Source organism: Hyaena hyaena, unplaced genomic scaffold (assembly GCF_003009895.1).
Source record: "Hyaena hyaena isolate Hyena2069 unplaced genomic scaffold, ASM300989v1 scaffold_919, whole genome shotgun sequence".
Classification (NCBI taxonomy): domain Eukaryota; kingdom Metazoa; phylum Chordata; class Mammalia; order Carnivora; family Hyaenidae; genus Hyaena; species Hyaena hyaena.
The window spans coordinates 292,404-310,675 of NW_024081554.1; the positions used below are offsets into that span (position 1 = coordinate 292,404).

The 18,272-nt window shown below is 37.5% G+C and overlaps 1 non-coding gene across 1 annotated transcript; it reads right to left on the minus strand.

Annotated features, from left to right (window-relative positions):
- Nucleotides 1-9,429: 9,429 nt before the first annotated feature.
- On the minus strand, nt 9,430-9,564 carry LOC120222873. The gene has a single exon (XR_005526133.1). It is a non-coding gene; the product is annotated as a small nucleolar RNA SNORA48 (small nucleolar RNA).
- Between the last annotated feature and the right edge of the window lie 8,708 nt (nt 9,565-18,272).

Sequence of the window (18,272 nt, forward strand, 5' to 3'; positions counted from 1 at the left end):
CTGTTGTATGCCCTGTATTACTTTCATCAAAATGTAAGCTTTGTCCTTTCACTTGTAGGCTTTAAGTTACCTCAGGCCTCCATTTTCTTAGCGTAGAAGAACCTTCTGGATCACTTTACGACTATGCAGTCTCCAAGTTACTAGCTTCTAAAGGAATCTCTGAACAGATGTAAGAGAAAATAGGTGCTAATAGAGGTGAATAAGAAACAAAAGTCTGGGCAATGTAGGGATTGAGAAAAATTGGGTTTTTAAAAATAAATCAGATGGCAAAAATCTTAAGAACAAGCACATGATATGAGCTTAATAACCAGTAAAATATTTCTTAAATATCGCCTGTGAAAACCAAATAAGAAGACAAAAAAAAAAAAAAAAAGATGTTTGATACCTCTGCAGGCTCTACTTTTTAATTTCTAAAGTTCTTTTATGATTATTAGCTACAAAGAATTATCTTCAAATATATATTTGTAATGTGAGAAGGTACATATTCAGTCACTTTACAGTCAGAAAAATCTTGGAATTGTGTTTTCTCTTTTTCCTTTATCCTTAAATAAGTTGATGAATGTGGGTCGAATTCTCTTAAAACAATGTGGGAACAATTATTTTCCTCACCCCAACTTTAGAGTTCCAGGAATAAAGCTATCCAGCCTAAGAAACTCTCCTAACCATTACATCTCACAGGTACGAAGCCCAACACTGGGTTTTTAGTGGATTTTCTGTTTTCTGAATTCGTTCTTCACACTTTGCCCACTTTTTCCACTAAGTTGTCATTTCTTCTTGTCAACATAACACATTTTATCATCAAATACTTCCTCAAGTCTATTACTTGTTCCTCAACTCATTTGTGACATGCTTTGCTTTGCTTTGGCTTTGCAATTTTTTTTACACGTAAATGCATCCTAACTTTTGGAAGAGGATGAACAGACCATTAAAAATGTTCTGGTTTAGGTGCACATTGGAAGTATAATAAGTCTAAGGTAGGAATTCAGAAAGTTTGAGAGGGAATGTTCAAATGGACAGTATGTTTTGTTTAGTTTTAACTTACATAGGTACTTAAGTGTGTTTATTTATATTTTGCAAGAATATATAAAACATAGTGTCCATTTGAACATTTGAACCTGTGTATGTTTGGATGATGTCCGATACATTTTATATACATGTATATAAACGTACTGTACATGCCTCACATACTGTACATTTCAATATACAGTAAAACCTTGGATTGCAAGTAGCTTCTTCTACGAGGGTTTACCAAGATGAGCAGATTTCTAATAAACTTTGACTCAATAAGTGAGCAATGTCTAGCAATACAGATTGTATCTGATGCTCAATGTCACATGATCACAACAGAGTCAATGGTTATTGAAATTCACTTTGATATACGAGTGCTTTAATTATTTTTAAATGTTGATTTATTTTTGAGAGAGAGACAGAGAGACAGAGCACGAGCAGGGAAGGGGCAGAGAGAGAGGAAGACACAGAATCTGAAACAGGCTCCAGGCTCTGAGCTGTCAGCAGAGCCTGACACAGGCCTCGAACACATGAACCGCAAGACCATGACCTGAGCAGAAGTCAGACACTCAACTGACATTGCCACCCAGATGCCCCGATATATAAGTGCGTTGGACTACAAGCATATTTCTGGAAAGAATTATGCTTGCAAGCCAAGGTTTTCCTCTGTATAAGATACTCTGAGAGGGGTGTCCGGGTGGCTCAGTCAGTGAAGCAGTTGACTTTCGATTTTTTTCTCAGGTCATGATCTCAGGGGTTCATGAGGTTGAACCCTGAATGAGGCTCCGTGCTGACAGCATGAAGCCTGCTTGGGATTCTCTCTCTCTCTCTCTCTCTCTGCATCCTTGTCCCACTCACACTGTCTCTCTCTCAAAATAAACAAACTTTTAAAAAAGATAATCTGAAAGACATATAGATACATACATATCTGATAGGCTGATAAGAAAGCTTTATGCCATAGGTGTAAAAGGCAAACACAGGACTCATGCAAGAGTCCAGAGAGACTACACAAGAAGTAATATTTCACTAGTGAGAACTGGGTTCTTCAAGGATAGAGGTACCTGGGAGCAGTAGCCATCTAGCAGCAGCTGAGTAAAGGCTAGGGTGGGGAACATGGTGCTCATGCGTGGAGCCACACTGCTTTGGGGTGTAAGGAAGCAAGCAAGACAGGAGCCTGTCCTGGAAGGTTTTGGGGCACAGAGAGAAACTGCATAGACTCCCGGGAACTCCTAATGAGGAACACCAGTCAGAACTGAGGCGCATATCCCCATGACTCGAATGGAATCCCTCCAAATCTGTCCTAATTTTGTGGTCCCACCTGTTTTAGGCTTCTCCTTCTTTCCACTTTGGTGGAGATTTTGGTCCAGGAGACCATCTGATCTCATGGCCATATTTCAGAGCTGAGGAGGTGCTGTGGAGAGTGGCTGGATTGACCCTATAAGGTGCAGGGTGTAGTTCCAGAGTGTTGTACCTTTACAGTAGAAAAAGAGAAAGGAGAGAGGGGAAAAAAAGATTCAAAGTACAATTATTTCCTTTTCCTGGGATTTGCCCAAAATACTGGCCTTTGTGAAAACAAAACAAAATAACACAACACAAAAAACAATACAAAGATACAGAGAGAGCCTTGGTCGGTCAAGTGGTTACTTGTGCGGATGAAGCAACAGGGCTAAGGAATTACACATCAATTTCAGAGGTGTTAGTTTCTGAAAGAAACAAAATCTCCATCATTCTTCCTTTCGTGGAGCTGGGTGTTAGGAAAGACAAACCCAGTGAGGATACAAGGTGGATCAGGCTGCTTCCTAGCCAGGATCCAGAAGGAGAAGTCAGAAAGCCCTCCCACCACTAGCCCAATCCGCTCAAATTTCTCTGAGGAACAAATTTTTAACCAAATGTATTTTATGTTTCGCCCTTTTTAGAACTGTCAAGCCTCTGTTAAGAATCTTCTCCCTCAGTACCATAGAGAGAGAGATTAATCATTTCACTCTATATATACTACAGCATCAATCTGGTGTTCAATCAAAATCTAAAATTAGCTACAAAATTAAAATTTCTCTTGGTTTTCTACCTTTCTCATGGAAATTAGGTACAATTACTCATGTGGTTTTGCAGTCACCGTCTCTTTCTTTATCTATTTAAAGGGATCTAATAAAACTAGCATGAAATATAGGAAACAGGGAAAGAACGGAAAACAGTATTCTAAAAATAATTGCTTATCAATGGGCTTTGACACAATATTTGTGACAGATTTTCTTTGTAAACTTCTAAATGTCAAAATGTATATTCAGAGCCCTTAGTATAGCTTTGCTCTGTCATTTCTCTGCATAACTGACTAGTTGTATGATAATGAGCTTATCATAAATTACAATTCCAGGAATTTTTTAACTTATTTAAGCCATGGCACTTTTTGAAACATGGGAATATTTAAAATATCAACAACCTTCTTTAGCATGCTTTGAAAAGTTTAAATAGTGCCATTAACGTTCAAATAAAATTAGATAGATCCCATGTCCCACTCCCAGATTTGGAGCCTGGTTAATCCCCCGGAAGGCAGGGCTACCCAAAGAACAACTCAGTATGGCAAGCCATTAGTCAACCAGCCCGCCATATTTAGAAAAGCCAAGTTGGAATGCCATAGACCAATTAGAGAGAAAGAAACATCAAAGTCTCTTTAGTGTTTGTCTAAGAGAACAAGATCCTTAACTGAAGATGTCAACTGTGTAGAGCATTGCTGATACTTTAAAATATTTTTTTCTCATTTCAAAGAAGTAAGAAATCAGATATTTATACGCATTCTCTTCTCAGAAGTTTCTCTTCTCCATAGCATGTGTGAGACCACCTACTTCTGAAAGCTCAAAATGCCATATTCCTGGGTGAGTGAACTTAGCTGTTATATGGCACGTCTGAGCCTCAGTGTCCCCAGGACAAAACACTTATTTCACATATTTTTGTGAGGGATACTCACAGGGTAGTAAAGTTCTTAGCAAAGTTATGTGCATTCAATGAACTCACAAAACATATCAGCTATTTTTTTTATTAGCAGTCTATGTCTGTCCCAGTTGACGAGGTTTTCTGTTTACATTGGAAGAACCATTTTTGTTCATGTAATGAGTAGTCCAGGGAAAAGAAGCCTAAAGTTGCTGCAAACACCGAGATGTGTCCTGACTCTGACCATTTCTATCCTTCAATCTCCATTCTGTGCATTGGGCTAGCTCTAGGCTTTCTATCTTTAAGTATCAGAGAAGTGTCCAGAGTCCCAAGGATCAATTTCTAAAATGAATGTTTCCAACATAACAAGGGACAATTGAGGGTAAGATGGACTTTCTCATTGTGTATTTTTCACCGTGAGGAACCCTTTCTGTTCCCCTCACTGGCTGGAGATGGACCCTATGAGCATCCCTGGGTGTGAAAGATCATAGAAAAACATTTAGCAGGACTTTTAAGACTGTTTAGCCACCGTGTCAGTTGAATGAGAAATAAAAAGTAAATTGAGATTATGTGATCACCCAAAAATATTTGCATCAAGCTAATAAATCTTATTTTTTTTACTCTAAAATAATTCATTTCATGATCATTATGTCCCCTTTCTGTTGCATTGAACTGTTTCGGTTAGTTAATTGTTAGCATCTTCTAGAATGTGTGTTATTTGAGTTTTTTTTTTCCAGATCCAGGTGAATTAGATGACATAGCTACCGATGTTATTAGAATGCACAGAGAGTCACCCTTTTGCTCAGGGCCAGATGCCAGTTGATATTTATCAACTGATTGCAAAGAGAAGGGCGTGTCAGGGAGAGGCAAAGTTGTCACAGTTAAAAGAATGTACCTTTTCAATAAGTTCAAAGGACCTAAAAATTATCACGCTCATCACCTACCCTTATTCATGTTAAGCAGTAAACTATCAAACATTCAGTTGAGGGACAACTCGGCGGCTCAGTCCTTTGAGCATCCAACTTTGGTTCAGGTCATGATCTCATGGTTTGTGGGTTTGAGCCCCACGTTGGACTCTGTGCTGACAGCTCAGAGCCTGGAGCCTGCTTCAGATTCTGTGTCTCCCTCTCTCTCTCTGCCCTCCCCCACTCGTGCTCTGTCTTTCTCTCTCAAAAAAAAAATAAATAAATATTAAAAGAATTTTAATTCATTAGAACTAATTTATGCACTAAGGAAATATTTTTTAGCCATGCTTGAAAGTACTGTTTATTTAGTAAACAAATCCGTCACCCAATAATTTTGTTGAATACATGTAACACAAAGTACAAGCTCTACAAAACTTATTAAATGTTACAATGATGAATTTTTACATTGAAATGTTTTTTTTTCATCAACAGATTGGGAGTAAAAATGATCAATAATCATGCCACAAAAGATCAAGTTTGTAAATACCTCTCTTTGGGTTTGTGTTATGTGTGTACTGAAATGAAAGAGTTTGTTTTTCTCTATCCAACTGCTCTAAATGCCCTCAAATCAAATTTTTTCAGTCTGCTTTTTTTGTTAGACTTCACCTTTTAGGACCCCCATTTCATTAGTTGAGTTGACATTGAAGCACATAAAAGAGGAGAAACAACAGAAAAATGAAAAGCATGACCATGTCAATTCCTCGCCTGGTACTAAGCACTGCTTTTACCAAAGACAGCAAGAGTGATACTAAATTAAAGGGCCAGGACTCAAGTAGTGTAGATTCAGCAACTCCTGTCAGCAGAAAGGAATGTTGGGCATGGAGGGGGTCTCCCATTTCTCTGGAAACACTGCACCACACACAGTTCAATGAGGATCAAGGGGGCTGCTGCATCGTTTTGTGCTTCGGAGTGTGCAGATTTGGAATGTGTTTGGTCAAAAATAAGATTCTCTCTGTCATTGCAAAATGCTTCCACCGAGTGGATTTAATGATGTGGATATCAGAAAAGAGGCCATGGTGAAAAAAAATTGACAAGAACGATCATTAATAGAGGGACACAATCTCAGCTCGGCTAGAAATGAACATAGACACTTTGATGTTATGCTGTTGCCTGATTCGACTGGGGTAACCCATTCTTAGCCAATTTGGGATGACTGTTTTCTTGCACGCTAAATGTCAGCCTTAGAAACAATACATTAACATCTCGATGAAATAGTTCTTATAATTCTACATATTTTCTGATACATTTTTTAATGTTTTTTATTTATTTTTGAGAGTGAGAAACAGAGCGCGAACAGGGGAGAGACAGAGAAAGAGGAAGACACGGAATCCGAAGCAGGCTCCAGGCTCTGAGCTGTCAGCACAAAGCCCAACGCGGGGCTCAAACCCATGGACCACGCACGAGATCCTGACCTGAGCCAAAGTCAGATCCTCAACCCACTGAGTGCCCCCATGCGCCCCTGATACATGTTGATTTATGTTTTTATGCTATGTTGTTTGGCTTCCAAAGGTTGCTATCTATTTAACTTTATTGCATGTTTATAATAAAGTGCACCAACAGTGTAAGAATAAAGTCAAACGGCTCCACCCAGAGAGACAGTGAGAGTAACCTCATCACCCTGTATCTCAGGTCTCATGTAGATAAAATGAGCATAACATCTTCCCAAATGAAGAAGGAAGCACATGATTGGCACCATTCTGATACTGTTGAAACATGAAACAAACATTAATAATTATTAGCCTTGCTGTTATTGTTAATATTATCATGACATGATCAAAGCTGACATGAGCTGTGAGTAAGCCTTGATATTCTTGTTTCAGAGAAAAATGCTCCCCTAAGACAAGTAAAAAAACACCTCAACGCCTACAGATAAAGCCAAAGTATCAATAAGAGTCCTTATTTGCCTTCTGTTGACTGCTGTTAAGTAAGGAATCCAGTTGACAGCAATGTATGCAGAGAACGCTCAAGATGTTTATGTAAAAAGAGCCAGTTAGTTATACAATTATTTTGCTCCCAGGCTATGTGAAGTCTTTATGTTATGACTCTGAGCTACATTTGGCAGAACTCCTTCTATTATGCACACACACATTCTCATTACCGAGAAAAATAACATTCATTGACATTCTCCTACCTTCTCACGTTCTGGAGGAAGATCAACTATTGATCAAGGAGTCCTCAAACAAGAGATCTTAAATCCACGCTTTCAGACAAGGTATGTTGAAATGATTCAGATTACTTTGTTATTCAGAGCCTTGAAAAATAGGTTATGAGGGTGACTCTGACAAATACAAATAACTCAACGGTACATGTGTCAAATAAATAAAACATTAGCAAACTGTAGATGAACTTTGAAGACCTCTATCTTATTGTACCTCTTATATGACTCCTTGCAACAGGGGGAGACCCCACGACAGCGTATAATGGAACCAAAAACAAAAACAAAAACAAAAAAAAAAAAGAGAGAGAAAAAAGAATACAGAAATAAAACCAAAAGGGGAAAAAAAACCCATGGGCTGATATGATAAAACATTCACTACTTTGTTGGAAAGCAGCCAAAATAATTTATACTTCAATACTCCATACTGAAATCAAAGAGAATGGGGTAGAAATGCCAATACAACTCTGCCCGGAGAGAGCTGTGAAGCAAGGCACAGCAAAAGAATATTTTGATTGAGACATTTAATGGCAATTCAAACAGACTAATTATGAATTAAGGTACTAAAAATGCATGTGATTTCACTTCTGAGGCAACAGCTGAATTTTTATTTCGAGATGCAATATTTGGCTACTCATCATAGTATGATTGGGACAATATAACTTTATTGTGTAAGTGATTTTGTGCCAACAATGTGAAAACCGAATTTCATATCCGGCTTATGTGCAAAATGGAATGCGTTCAAGATGTCAGTGAGACTCTCACGGCTCTTTTGCATTTACAAACAAATCACATGAAAACTAATGTTGTTCATGTTTTTCCAAAAATGTTGTTATTAGAGAGTATTATTCTCCCCAAAGTAAACATTTTAATCTTGACTACATACACATAATGCATTATGTTCACATTCAGTTCTCTTTACTGAGAAGGTTCAAGAAACAGTTTATGATTATAAACCACATCTAGAGTAATAACAGAAATAGAAGTTCCTGGAATTTATGTCTTTTAAATCCCTTGAGATCATTTATTTATATGTAATTTATTTTTAACCTAAAATTCATGTAGATATGCATATTATGATGCATATATTTTTATAGTTTAAATCAATAAAGTGCATGCATGTGTGTTCAGGGGTTATGATTCTGGCTGTCACATGCATTATTTTTTATAACAGATGAAGTGAATGCTGACCACTAGTGTATTCTAAGAACACTTCTAGGGCCTCATTTATAACTAATTATTGACCTTATTGTAGTTTTACTTTCCTCTTTATTCTTTATCATGTCATTATCACACATGGTATATTTCCACCTCTCCCTGAGTTATAGAAATGATGGTGCCCAAATCGAAGTGATAGCATATCAACTTTCATTTCATTGCATTACTAAGAGGCATGAATGATAGATGGTACAGTTCTCCAAACAAAATAAACAAACAAAAGCACTCTGAATTGGGCTTAGGATACAAATTTGAATATGTTTTGCCATTGATTTCAAAGTAGCCAACTTTAAATTGTACAATGATATCATTTCAAAATAAAAAGTTAGAATGCACTAAATCCTTCTTTAATAAAGGGAAAAGATACAGTCCGTGTTCTAATAAGAGTAACCTTTCTTTAATGACCCTGTTAATAGGCCTTTGTAAAATATTAGAAATTTGATTTACTTGAATTGTTCAAACATCAGTAAACATACAACTCTTATGTATACATCAAAAACTGAAAAATAATGTCAAATTTTATTGAGTATTTAAGTTCATCTTCTCATGATTAATTAGAAACCTTTTAATGTGTATATAACATTACTTAGTTAACTCCAAACATATATTCAAGTGCCACCATTTCATAGAAATAAATCTGATTACAATGCAATATTTCTCATGGAAAAATAAATGAACATATGTATTTATAGTTTTCTGGAACTTTCAAATTTGGTTGGTTCTTAAATAATTTGGTAACAAAAAAAATAATTTGGTAACACCTAAAACACATAAAATGTCCCAAGCATCTTAATAGCAAAATTCAGGAACACTCTTATTTTATGTATACTCAAAGACAACCCATGAAAATGGCTGTTAAGACTCAAGAAATGTCTTAGGTCTGAACAGTATAAAACATGTAGATGTAAATAAAAGAAAAGTTACTCCAGTCAGACACCAGTTAATATTTTAGAGTATCTTTGCATTGAAAAACGATAACCTTAGAAGAAAACAGTAAGAGTCAGAAAACCAGGTCTGAAGGGAGGATGTTTCATCCATTAATGGGATTCTAAAGGAAAGAGTGAGATGACATGAGCAGTCAGTTCTGATTAGTGAATACATTATGGTACTTTTAAAGTTCTGATGTATGCCTTCCTTTTTTTTTTTTTTTTTTTTTACCTGTGTGTCCAGGGCATGAACCAGGCGCCAGCACAGACTGAAAGCCAAGCTGGGATAAACAAGGAATTGCTTTGCCCCAGACTGATATGAGACTGGCACCACCGACCAGTTGCCACTCTACCCAGATCAGGGACTGATGTATTCCTTCCTAAACTTATCTTTTGAAGCATGTCCCTTGTTAATTGAGATTTCTGACTCACCTAGCTTTACCTTTCTGAGCTCCATTCTGAACTCTATCCTTGGGACCTCACTAAGATCCTGGATAAGACCAGTCATTTCTAATGATAATCACATGTAGTCTTGAAAATGGAAGTCTTCGGGATCAAAAGATTCCACTTTGGCATTTGAGGACTCACTCCTTAACCTTGTGTAGGACAAATCAATAAGTATATAAATTTAAAATAATAAATAAATAGCTTTCTGGCTTGTCTACCTGATAGCATCCTATCGATCCTCTGATATGAACACTGCTTAAACACCCCTTCCTCCAAGACCCTTTACCTGACTGCATTTTTCCAGCCTTTACATGGAGAATATTTGATCATACTCTCTGCTAACCTACCAACATACCTCACCATGACACCCCTGTTTCATTTTATGGCATCAAAGTGTTTTCTGTGCATGTCTCCTCCCCTGATTAGACTGCACTTTGGAAAGAACGAGAATGACATCTTTTTTAATGTCACATCTTGTCTCTCTGGCCTGATACCCAGTATAGAGTAAATGCTTCAGTAAATATTTGTGAATTAATCTGAAGGCTAGATGAGCTCCTTCTAGGGATTTTTGTCCAGAGCTTCACTTCACACAGGAAATTATTTCCACTGAGTTAAATACCTACATTTCTCAGATCCACTAGAGCTTAGCTATTGTCATGCGACTAAGTACTGGTCAGTAACATGTGATGCAACTTTTCTCTGGACTTTCAGAAAATCTTCTTAAACAAGAAGGGGTGTATCACTCCTTATGCCTTCCTCCAAGTGCCTGGCTTAAATTTGTATCAATGTGTCATATGCAATAACTGGAAATCCAGCCATCATCTTGTACCATGCGGAAAAGGGCCCTATGCAAGGAAGAGGGGAGAAAAGAATTCAAATGGTGTTGAATGGCTTTGTGGATGGCCTAGTGGGGCCATCATACTGGATCAGTGATATGGGCTGAATTGGATCCCCCTAAAAGTCTTATGTTTAAATCAGAACCACAAGTACCTTAATGTGACTGTACTTGAGACAGGGTACTATAGAGGTAATTAAGATAAAGTGAGCTCATTAGGTTGGGCCCCAAATGCAGCATGACTTTTTTTTGTGAAAAGAGGTAATGAAGACATCGACACACACAGAAGGAAAACCCTCCAAACACCGAGAGAAGGCGACAATCGACAAGTCAAGGAGAGCTTCAAAAGTAACTGACCCTGCTGATACCTTGGACTTGGCTTCTAGCTTCTAGAACTGTGAGGAAATAGATTTCTGTCGTTTAATCCACCTAGACGATAGCACTTTGTTAAAGCAGTCCTAGAAAACTAAAAGAGGTCTTGGTACAGAAAACTGAGATGCTGCTATAACAAATACCTATAATGCAAACGTAGCCCCACTACTCCGTCACTGGTAAAAGATGGAAGAATTTTAAGTGCATGTTAGAAAATGCGTACAATGCCTTGAAGAAGTTTCTGGTAGAAAAATGGAACTTCAAGGGGATTCTGGTGAGATAGAGCTCAAGAATAATAGAGAGAGCTATAGAGAAATCATCCACATTTTAGTGGTACACATGTATCATTAGGAATAAAATGTCCACAGACTATAAACAGTCAAGTCACTTCTTATTATGTCTCAATTGGAAATGAAGAAAAAGTTACTAGAACCTGGAAGAAAGGAGACACTGGTTATAAAGTGGCAAAGAACTTGGCTGAAATGTTTTCCAGTGTGTTGTGGAAGGTATAACTTATAAGTGATGGAGAGTTTCTTGAGGAGTTTTCTCAGCAAAATGTTGAAGGTTCATCCCAGTGTCTCCTGGCTACTTACAATAAAATATAAGAGGAGAGAGATAAGTTGAAGAAGGAATTGTTAAGCAAAAAAGAACCAGAAAGTCAAGATTTGGAAAATCTTTACTCTCTTCTTATTGCAAAAAAATGAAAGAAAGAAAGAAAAAGAATGTTCTGGAGCAAACATCAAGGCTGTAAGTGGACAACTATTTACAGATACAATAAGCTATCTCACCAGAAGTTGGGGATAGAGAGGGGAGGCATATGGAGATCTGTGGGGGACCCTCTTATCTGATGCCTTGGCGCCTGTGAATTGCATGAAACATCAACATCAAAGTTTTTGAGAAATTATTTTGCTTTCAGATCGTGTTAGTTTTCAAACTTGCTTAGGATCCATGACTCCTTTCTTTCTTCTTCTCTTCTCCTTTCTTCTGGAATGGAAATAACCATTTTGTGACTGTCTATACATCGTATTTTGGAAGTGGATAATTTTTTTGTCTGGTTTCACCGTTTCAGAGCTGGAGAGGAGCTTTGCTTCAGGATAGATCATAACTCAAGTCTCTCCCTTACTTGATTTAGGTGATATTTAGATGAGATTCTGAATTTAGAGCTGGTCCTGGAATTAGATAAGACTTGGTGGTGATTGTGAGGCAGTAAATATATGTTCCCTGTGAGGAAGACATGAATTTGGAAGGTCAGACAGAGGAATGTTATGTGTGGAGTTCTTTCCCTCCCAAATTCATACACTTATACTAACCCCCAGTACCTCTGAATGTGACTCTTTGGAGACAGAGACTATACAGGGGTAATGCAGGCAAAGTGAGGTCATTAAGGTGGGTCATAATCTGACATGACTGGTATTCTTACAAGAAGGGTTTAGGACACAGACTCAAGAAGGAAGACCTGTGAAGATATAGAAAGAAGATAGGTATCTACAAGCCAAGAAAATAGGCCTTAGAAAAAACCAAACCTATTAACACTTTGATCATGAAGTTCTAGCTTCCAGAATTCTGAGGAAATACATTTCTGTTGGTTAAACCACCCAGTCTGTGGTACTTTTTCCTGGTAGCCTTACTGAATTAATACATGGAGGATGACCACCTCCATACTTTTGTTATGTGAAAGAGAAACACATTTATATCCTATTGAAGGCACTAGTATTGGGGGGTTTTTAGCAACAGACAACTACATCAAATCTTATTTACTCCTATGAGTTGTAGAATGAGCTGGATCAGAAAAATGTCATCAGACTTCTTCATAGAAAATTTAACCCCCCCAAAAAAAAATGCACTCAAAATTACAGAATGTACTTTTTAAACAGAAATCTGTATTCATCAAATTAAGAATCAAGTGTCATAGTTTTTTTTTTTTTTTAATGGATGTTTTCAGGTTTGCCAATGTCCCCTTCCTCAAGGACTACTGGAATAAAGGGTCCATCAAAAACAGTAAACATGTGGTGGGATCAAGTAGCAGGAATTTCTATCATGATGCTGAAGATAAGCTTTGGAAAAGAATGTGGCAGCTGGTTTTTAGAGCAACAGCCAGATTGTAGCTGGGGAATAAAAAGGCATTTGGGGTGGAATTCAAACTATTTAATGAGTCATATGCCATCAGCATTGAGAAATTAGAAGCAATGCCAGCCCAATCATAATGGATGCAAGCTGCAAACACGATAAATAGCTTGTGCTTCACTGACTAGATATTAGCCTTACTTGGGGCCGGCTTCATGGGCACACAATTTTTGCAGTATGCACAATTCTTGTGGGTTCATGTTCTGGTTTTCGGTCATTAAATTCTTAAGTTTATCCCTGGACTTGTGTTTTGCGTGAAGTCTGATGGGCCAGTGGAGCATGTGTGAGATCAGGGGAGATCCACCAGGCGACAATATATGCACATGGGCTCAGGCCTCGGGCAGGACAGACAGCAGGCTTGGACAGAGTGCACCCAGAGGGGTCGGGCTGAAGGTTCAGCCTGCACATTACGGTCAGTCCCCGGTGCAAAAGCGAAGCTTAGTCCTAGCGGTGGTAGCAGAAGCAGAGATAGCCAGCTTGCCTTGGGAGAGGAAGCGCGCCTCATTGGGACAGTTTTCTCTGGTTTTTAAAACTGCTGCATCGTGTCAAAACCAATGTCCACAATCCTAGAAGTAAAAATTAAGTTGAAAAGTCATCACATATGATAGAAAATAGCACTATTTTCACAGTGAAATGTTCTTGTCCTGAAAGATGCAGCAATAGACGCACAAACATGAATTTTGAATTATAGTGAAACTTTGGTTCCCCAACATAATTTGTTCTGGAAACATGCCTGTCATCCAAAGCACTTGTATATCAAAGTGAATTTCAAGAACCATTGGCTCAGTTATGATCATGTGACATTCGGAGCCACGTACGACTCATATTGCAAGACATCGCTTGTTTATCAATTTAAAACGTATTAGAAATATCTACTCGTCTTGTGGAACACTCCCGGAACAAGTTACTCGCAACCCAAGGTTTTACTGTATATAAAAATCATGAAGCTTTTTTCATTTCTAGTGCAACTACCAGAAGTTATAGCAGGTAACAGAGTACGCATTACACTGGCAGTGAAAAATTTCCGTTTAAAATTAAATTCAGACTTACATGAAACTGATGTGTACGAAGAGTTAAATCTTTCTAGGAAAACTGTCTGATGTGAGAAGCATCAGCTCTACGTATATTAAAAATTATATTCTGAAATAATTCATCAGAGTGTATTCCAATATTGTCATTGCCAATTAAAAAAAACCTCTTAGAACCAGTACCAATTGCATCAGCAGAAAGATCTTTCTCAAAATTAAAAATTACCCCAAGTTACTGTGATCTTGTATTTGCCAAGAACCGCCAAAGTCATTTTTAATTATATTGATTGAAAACGAAGTTGGTAAAAGAATACATTTTGTTGAAGTAATAAATGAATTTATAGAAAAGAGAGCCAGTATAATCTTATAATCAATCAAGCTATATTAATAAAGTAATATTACTTATTGTACTGTTTAAAATTATGATCCCACAATTTTTTTCATAATTTATAAGTTTGTGTCATAATTCATATAGTATTCTTCCCCTACTATGTTTTATAAGTAATATAACATCTTTTAAGAAGTAGACTTTATCTTTTAGTATCTTTAATGGGACTTTTGAGCAAGGGTGCTTGAATTTTCATTATGCCCTAGAAGTAGTACAGCCAGTCTTTGCCTAGTTGCCAAAAAGGAAAAGAAAAAAGAAAAAGAAAAAAAAGAAAAACAGAATCCCAGGTATATTTCTGCATATTGAAAAGAGCTATACTTTTATTAAAATATTTAGAGATGTATTAATGATAAATGCATAGAAAAAAACTAAATGAACAACAAAAATAAGGCATTATTTATTCCAAAGGGAGCCAATGTGTATTAGAAAACAACCAAAAACCTCACTTGATGCCGGACCATGAACTTCGATTATACTGGCATGAAGATGAGACCATGGGCTATGACAGCCCCAGATTCTTTAATTCCTATAATGGAGGCATTAGAGCTGTAGCCGTGGGAAGCGTTTGCATGAGTGAAGTTCCTCCCTTCCCAAAGTAACAAGACGACAATAAATGCAAAACCACAAATTCAATCCAGATATGTTATTAGAAGCAGGCTAATTAAATTATAGCCTTAAATATGAGAAAAAATGTCCGACACAGTTGAGAATGACCTCCGTAGAACACAAATGAATGAGGGCTGGGAGGAGATATAATACTGCTTTCTTTGTGATAAGCCTGAAAGAGGTTTTAAAAAATTAATCGTACTATTTATCACTTGACAGGAATTACAATTGAAAATAAACACTACTGGGGCGCCTGGGTGGCTCAGTTGGTTAAGCGTCTAACTTCAGCTCAGGTCATGGTCTCAGGGTTCGTGGATTCAAGCCTCGCATCGGGCTCTGTGCTGACAGCTCGGAGCCTAGAGCCTATTTCCGATTCTGTGTCTCCCTCTCTCTCTGCCCCTCCCCTGCTCACACTCTGTCTTTCTCTCTCTTGAAAATAAATAAACATTAACAAAATTTAAAAAATTAAGTCCCTAATTTAGTGTCAGCAGGATTTGAAAACATAAATTATGCTCATCCCACCACAACAGTGGAAAGGTAAGGGGAAAATACAATGCCTCGTAGAAGTCTTACAGTAAAACTTGAAAGCATTAGACAGCTCTATCTCTTTCATTTAACCCCATTCTAGAGTATAAGCCAGATCAGGTTGAGGAATTCCTTTTCACTCAGCAGAGAAGTTTTGGAGGAGAGTATAACTTCAGTAAGTGCTACAACCTCTATTTATGGTGGAAACAGAGACAAATAAAATATGGTTTAATATGTTTAGGGAGCATTAAAAGCAAAAGTGGTTCATATGTAGATCATCCTTCTCTTCTCTTCCCTGTGATGCATTTTTTTTTCCCACTAGTAGTAATTCACAGCTATAGTTTTGAGACTGCAATATTAGCGCCTTTTTTAATCATTTAAGGGCCCTCTCAAATGTCTGCAATGCCTCATCTAAAAGCGTGGGGAGCTCCAAAACACAGAGAGCTCCTCACCATTCTATGGATGTATTTTGTAGCAAATTTGCCACCAGGAATGCTTTAAAAAGGTCTAGCATACATGGACTCAAAATATTTGTTACTTGCAACAGATAAGTGCCCAAATATCCAGGACAAATTTTTCAAATTGTGAGAAGCTAAAAATAATCTTTGGACTGAGAGACCAGTGTTTGACGATAAAGAACCCATTGCTGTATTTTTTGAACACATTTTTGCTGTATTTCTCCCTAATAGGTAAATAACCAGAAGCCACAGAAATCAATTCACATTAATTGACTCAACGGTTTACAACAGTTGCCAAGTAAGTTCATTACTCAGTATGTATGTATGCGTATGGTATGTATGTATGGTATGTATGTATGTATGTATGGTATATATCTGTGTATGTATGCATGTATGTATGACATGTATCTATGTCTGTATGTATGGTATGTATCTGTGTATGTGTGTATGTATGTATGACATGTATCTATCTATGTATGTATGGTATGTATATATGTATGCATATATGGCATATATATGTATGTATGACATGTATGTATGTATGGTATGTGTGTGTGACATGCATGCATGTATGTATGGTATGTATCTATCTATGTATGGTATGTATGCATGGCATGCATATATGTATGTATGGTATGTATGTATGGTATGCGTCTATGTATGTATCTATGTACTAATTAAGTTAGCCCCTTTGTTTGGCTATGAAAAATCATTTCCTATCTTTAAATTAACACCTGGTCAGAGAATTAGGTTCTCCAGGGAAACAATTCCTTTAAATGGTGTACAGCTTCATTCTGCCCCCTGCATTTAGTGTAAAATAGACATAAACAAACAAATAAGTTGTTAAGAACTACTTTCAGAAGAAAACAAACCTCCAGGTTCAGTTCATGGATAAGTATTGCTTTAATCTGCTGAAGATGAAATGTCACCCTTCTGTCCCAATGACCCCACCCCACCCACTGTAATGGCAGACAAGGGGGCGTTCCACAGATATGGTGGGAAGGGTGAGATACAAGAGTTTATCTTTCCCCCTAAAGACTATTCGTATACTTTTGAAAGTAACTGCAAAAGTAAAACACATAGAGAAACCAACACCGACCAGCAAAATATAATGGGCCATCACCATACAACCATATTCAAGAGGTCTGGAAGGTACCAGAGTTGAAGCACAAATTATCTTTATGTAAAAGTTTCTAAAATAATTGTTTTCCTCCAAAAGCAGTTCATGCTACCACAGAATGTGTAAAACCCGTGAATGCATATTTGACATTTGACATGGAGACGTATCTCACTGTTATTTTCATCCTGCTAAGCTGTCATTTGACTGTAAAAATACATCATTAAATGTAAGTCTCTGAAATAAGTCTGTAACATGGTGGCTGGAGGGGTTGGAAAGACGACTACAGGCTATGTTTGATCATCATTATTTTCTTTCCTTTTGGACTTACATTCCCAGACTAAGTACACTGAAGGATTGTAGAATTTGGATCGCAGAAAGAGGTCATGGCAACTTTTGTATTAGATTTCTGTTAACACAGCAAATCGCCACATGTTTTGTGGCTTAAAACAGCAGAAATGTATTATAGTATTAGAGGTCACATGTCTACAATAGATCTCAAAAGGCTAAAATTAAGGTGTCAGCAAGGTTGCATTCCTTTGGGAGTTTCTAAGGAAGCATCCATTTTTCTAGGTCCCAGATGCCGACGGCATTCCTTGGCTTTTGGCCCCTTCTTTCACATTCAAAGCCAGTAACCGTGGTTTGAATCCTCTTCATTTCACATCTCTCTGAGCTAGCTGTTTTAGTTTCTCTGCTTTTAGTGACTTGTTTGATTAAATTAGACTCGCCCAGATAATTCAAAACTTTCCCACCTCAAGATCGTTAACCTGAATCACATCTGCAAAGTCTCTTTTGTCATATAACCAGAGGTAAGATTCCCTCTAGGTCTGGGGATTAGGCGTGGGCATTCTATCCTGGCCATTGGTCTGCCTGCTGTATATTCCAATACATAGAATTGAAAGCATATTTTCACTTATTTTTTTTTAATTTTATTTTTTGAGAGATTGAGAGAGAGCACATTCATGTCCAAGAGTGGGGGAGGGTCAGAGAGAGAGGAAGAGAGAGAACTGCAGGCAGACTCTGCCATCAGCGTATAGCCTGATGCAGGGATCCACTCATAACTGTGAGATCATGACCTGAACAACATCAAGGGTCAGGTGCTTCACCGACTAAGACACCCAGGGACTCTTTCACTTACATATTCTTGTGACAAATACTAAAGATAGAAGTTTTAC